This window comes from Lactuca virosa, chromosome 3, assembly GCF_052849685.1.
Source record: "Lactuca virosa cultivar CGN04683 chromosome 3, Lactuca_virosa_CGN04683_v6, whole genome shotgun sequence".
NCBI lineage: Eukaryota > Viridiplantae > Streptophyta > Magnoliopsida > Asterales > Asteraceae > Lactuca > Lactuca virosa.
In genome coordinates, this window is record NC_136428.1 from 259,735,826 (window position 1) to 259,741,848 (window position 6,023).

Sequence of the window (6,023 nt, forward strand, 5' to 3'; positions counted from 1 at the left end):
ACACAATCTCGGAAGACCTCAGTTGCTCGCACTGATCGGTCGTCCGCAATCTCGACCTCTAGAGGGCAATCCAACATACCCGAAGACTCAGAAAACTTCTTGCTAAGCGCAAGAGAAACGAATGATCGGGTAGCGCCCGAATCAAACAGTACCTCTACTGGGATACCGTTCACATGGAACGATCCTAAACAGAGCACATATCAATAACATAAACGTCATAAAAATAAACCAGAGGGAAAGAATCATATCCGTCACCACATCGGGTGCAGCGCGTGCCTCCTCGGTAGTCAGCTGAAATGCCCGACTCCTCACCATTGGAGCCTCTGCCTTGCCCTGCCGGCCATCGGTAATCCGCAGGGTCGCTGGAGCTGGCGCCTTTACTGGCGTTGCTGCTGTCAACTGGGGGCAATTGGCCTTCTTGTGGCCCCTCTGGTTGCAGTGGAAACACAGCAACTCTGACGTCTGTAACACAGGTGCAGGGGCGGTACAATCCCTGCTGAAGTGCCCTAACTTGCCGCACTTGTATCAGCCTGACGATCCCAACTTGCACGCTCCCTCGTGCGTCTTGCCGCATTTCCTGCAGCGGCCCCGTCCCTGTTGGCCTTTCGGCCCCGCATCTGGTCCCTTGGGCTTCTTCCCCGAAGCCCCCATAACATGCCCCTCTTCCGCCTTTCTCTTCCGAATGTGCTCCAGGTCTATCTCCCTCTCCCTTGCCCTAGCAACCATAGAGTCCAGGGTAGGGCAAGCTGAAAAACTGACATGCTCCCGAATGTCAGCTCGTAGCATGTCATGATAGCGGGTCCTCCTCATATCCTCATCACCCGCGTACTGGGGAACCAGTAACGCTCTCTCCCGGAACTTGGCGGTGATCTCCGCCACAGTCTCCGTCGTCTGTCTCATATCTAGGAACTCCCTGGCCAGCTGCTGAAGCTCGACAGCCGGCACAAACTCTGCCCTGAGCCTGGTCACGAAGTCCGACCAGGTCATAGCCTCGACAGCCGAGGCTCCCAACGAGTCACCAACGGATTCCCACCAATCCCTAGCTCGATCTCTCAAACATCCTGCTGCAAATCTCACCTTCGACCCCTCGGGGCAGAAGCTAGTCAACTGTGCAGACTCAATGTCTGTAATCCATCGCCTGACAGCTATGGGGTCCTTCGCCCCATGAAAATCCGGCGCACCACTGCCCCGGAAGTCCTTGAAGGACAGTGTGTGAGATCCTGACTGGCCAGATGCCATGTCGCTCCTGAATGCCCTGAGGCGATCCTCCATCAACTCCACTATCCCTTCCTTGATCGACCTGAAGATAATGGGAGTCGAATCAAGGATGCCTCTGGTGATCTCTGACGCGATGAACTCGCGTAGCCTCTCGTCTATTGGCTCGGAACCTGATCCTGAACGCGATCCCTCTCCTGAACTGCCAACTGCTGGCCTCGAGCGTAGTACCACCATTCTACAATACATAACGACAACTGTCAGTGGTACTGATACATCTAAAGGGATCACGTCTACTGCAAGGTTCCTGGTCTCGCCTCAGCCTCCCTTAATTCAAGTACGGATCCTCTGCTTTCAGTAGTACGGGCCCATACTACCTTCCACATCTATCCGTACTTTCCTCAAGAACTGCCTCGACTCCACCAAGTCCCTACTACTACTGTTGATCTCATGCTAATCTCATCCTAGGCTCGTCCTAGGAAGTCGCCAACCCATTCTCCGCCCTCAGCTGCATAAGAAGTCACTGCTTTCTTCCCCTAACTAGCTCGCGAATACTATTACATATTACTCAGACTAGATAATTCTTTGAACGAGGGATCCTACCCTACAACGGTTGGACTCAAACAAGAGCTGCGAAATAGGGCTAGACCCAACCCTCTGAAATTATTTAGTCCTTGCAATATGTAACTTAACATATTTGTTTACTAGTTAGTGAAAGACAACTAGAACTCCTAAAAGCACATAGCAAGCAGCATTCGGACATTGAGTACACATAATCAAGTATATACTACTCTGGCTATCATATCGACTGATCTGTACTAGCATACACTGCTAAGCTCATACTATCAGGCATAACCTAAACAGGCTATCCTACTACTGTCTACTCGGTACTAGCATGCAATTCTCATAAAGCTGGAACACATAAAGCAGGCACATAAGGCATCATTCCTAGATCCTTAGTCCTATTCTAGCATGCTGTTCTACTGAAACTGAAACTGATAATCATAACATAAACTTGTATGGGTACTTTGGGGAAAACTTACTTGAGCTCGGCCGGTCGCGCACATCACACACCTCGTTCTTTCTCGAAACTCTTTTACTCAGTCTTTAGAAAATCATTTCTTTATAAAAATCTTTTAATCCCTCGATTTGAGTCCAGACATCCCCCGAAGGTGTGTCCGAATCCCTCAAACCAGGGCTCTGATACCAACTTGTAACATCCCAAAATACGAGCCAAAAAAAAAATTCATTTTTGAAACATATACTTAGCAAAACATTGGAAATAAAACATTCACTGATCATATCATTTCATAAGAATGTCGCGTGTCCGGAAACCATTTTATAAAAACATAATAATGTCAGAGTATAAATCCCAGAATAACTCATGATGCGGAAATCAATGTGTGTGTATGATGTGCCGCTACCGTGCCAGCTCCTTCCCCTTCGACGAAGAGGTACCTGAAAATAAAACTATAAACTGTAAGCACAAGGCTTAGTGAGTTCCCCCATCATACCACCTACCATACAGTTACATAAGATATATATATTGTCCGGCATATCTGGGTGCCCGACCTACCCCTTCGGTCCTCCCGACCGGATACTGTCTAGCATATCTGGGAGCTGGCCTCCCCTTCGGTCCTCTCGACCGGGTACTGACTAGCATATCTGGGTGCTGGTCTCCCCTTCGGTCCTCTCGACCGGGTACTGTCTAGCATATCTGGGAGCTGGCCTCCCCTTCGGTCCTCTCGACCGGGTACTGACTAGCATATCTGGGTGCTGGTCTCCCCTTCGGTCCTCTCGACCGGGTACTGGGGACTTTTTCACCCCCTTACTACTACCACATAATACATTTATCACATAATCTATCTAGCATGGCTGGGCACGACCGCCCCTTCGACCCTATCGGCCGGTAATCTGGGGACTATCTCCCCCTACTGTCACTAGTACATAGCATCATGTCATTTTAGCACATAAACATATCACAGGTAGTAACAACCCTAGATGAATATCATAGAGACAATCATCTATCATGCAACTCCTACTAGTGGGCCGGCATTCTGGCCGTAGACCCACCGTTACTGGAAGGTAACTCACCTCAAAGTGGCTGCTGATCTGCGTGGGAACTGACTGACTTCTGCCGCTGCTGCTCCGGAAATCCTCCGGCTATAATTCCCACAAAAACACTCAGTCAAATACTGCTAACCGACCTCAGGGTAAAATGACCATTTACCCCTAACTAAACCAAGAGTCAAAATCAAAGTCAACTTCCAGTTGACCCGACTCGCCGAGTTGGCTTGCCAACTCGCCGAGTCCCTATCCACTCGATTGACCATAATCTCGTCTCTACTCGTCGAGTTAGGCATTGACTCGACGAGTTTCCTTCTAAACCGATGACCACTAGTCCTTCATCCTACTCGCCGAGTTATATAAACAACTCGGCGAGTTCATCTTCAACCGAAGAACATTCTATGCTGAGACTCGCCGAGTCGTATGAACAACTCGCCGAGTCTGTTCTTGAGGCTCGCTGAGTCAGGGCATTGACTCGCCGAGTTCCTCCATGAGTGAGTCTGGCTTCCGACTCACTGAGTCACCCCCCATGACTCACGACTCCACTCAGCAACACGAAAAGGGGAAAACTCGAGGACTCGCGACTCGACTCGCCGAGTCCGATGAACGACTCGCCGAGTCGGCCACATGCCACTATTATATACTCGGTTTTGCTTGAATCCAGCTCATTCCATACGTAGATCTAGGTTCCTAGGGCTTGATTAACACGTAAAGTTTCCAACTTTACGTGTAAATAAACACCAATAAAGGTTTTAGGGCTCAAAATGCACTAAAAGAGTAGATCTAGGGCTTTCATGCAATATGGCTTCATAAAGGCAGTGGATCCGAGCTCCTGGAGCTCAATCATGCCTAGATCTAAAGGTTAATCAGCTTATCACAGACCCTAGTTCATGCCCAAGCTTGGAAATGGCTCAAGAAGGACTTTAATGGAGCTCTAAGGGACTATAAGCATGAAAACAGAGGGAAACTGAGTTATACCTCAAGGAAATCTCTGAAATAACACCAAGATGCCTGGCCTCCTTCCTCTCCTCTTGATCTACTCTCCTTTCTCTCTCAAAGTCTTCAAGAAATCACACCAAGCACTTCAATTTCACAAGGAACGATGTTAGAACGATATAGGGGGCTCTGAGGGTGAATGGGGGCGAGCTTGGGGCGCATAAGGTTGGTTTAAATAGGGTGCAAACCCTTGGAATTAGGGTTTCACCAGACAGCGGGGACTCGCCGAGTGGCCAACTTAAACGTGTTCCATGTCCCGCCTCTACTCGGCGAGTCGGGACTACAACTCGCCGAGTCCAAGGCTAAAAATGCAAAATACTTAGATAAATTTACATACCAGGAACCAGGTGCTACAGACCAGTAGGCTTCTGCATTTATGACGTAGCAGAGTCGTTTTGGTCTATCTGTAGACACGTGGCGGGCGGTTATTGCTAGTTTGTGCGGTTGTCAGGAAGAAGTCGTCGTTCTTCGGCAGTTTTATCATGAGACGGTTCGCTACGCCTTTAGTAGCATTTAAGCCCTTGTTTCTCCAGACGTTTCCTCCTCACTCTCTGCTTTTCTCTTTCTGTTTTCTTCCTTCAAAGAACCCTTTCGACCTTTTCTTTGCGTTCTTTCATGGCTATCAATCGTCCTTCTGGAAGGGATCTTACTGCTAAAGAATGGGAGTTTTTTCAGTTTTGATATGGGTTTGTCCCCGAACATGGGGTTCAAATTCCTCTTCCCGATGCGTCGCTTTATAGTCCTCTCGAGGGCAAGTTCGGCATTCTGATTGCCTTATTCGAGGTGGGTCTGCGTTTGCCCACTACAGACTTCTTCAATCTGATCATCCGTGAATATGGGTTTTCCATGAGGGAGCTGACCCCAATTACCATAAACAAGATAGTGGGTTTTGAACTCCTCTGTTGTGCCCTAGGCCATCAGCCAACTGTTCCGGCATTCAAGTATTTCTTCAATGCTTCCACCCAGTCTGGGACTTGGACCCTTTCTCGTCGGCGGGGAGTCCCTACCCTCATCCACGATAAAAAAGTCCAAGAAGAACTGGCAGGAGAGATTTATGTGGGTGAACAGCGACCTTGTGGAGCTTAGCTACCCAAGGACTAAGGCGTATGTGGATCGTGCTCCAACGCTCTTTGGTGTTGACCAGGAGCTGGCTGATGCCCTGGAGAAGATTAGCATCAATGGCGAGGACTGGCTCGATTGCTTCTTGGCCGTTGGCGAGATAAGCGCCGCTTGGAGGGCTCGTGGGAAGATGCCCAAGTTTTTCGTCAAAAAAGAAGGTATGATGTTTCTTCTTTTGTTTTCTCTTGTCCTCCTCCCCCCTCCCCTTTTACTCAGCAAAGCGCGTTAAAATCGGCGTTTTGGTTAACCGTTGTTGTCTTTGTTTTGTTGCCAGGTGTGGAGGAGGTTATTTCCTTGGATAAAGCTATTTAAGGTTTATTTGACGGTGATCTTGAGTGTCGCGACATCGACCTTGTAGAGACTCTTCCACACCCTATTTCTGGTCGGGGAATTGAGGTTATCGTCGGTTCGGAAAGTGCTGTTGGCACCGGCGAGGATCCAGATCTACGGGACGTTGTTGTTACTGGTGCTTCTCAGAAGGATCCTGCCCCTTCCGGGTTCCCAAGGAGTCTCTGCCGTGTCAAGAGGCGATTTGCTTTCTTGGAAGCCTCTTCCGGCAGTAATGCTGACACGGTTAGCACCGAGCCCCCTCTGCACAGGAAACATAATATGAGTTTCTTGCTAGG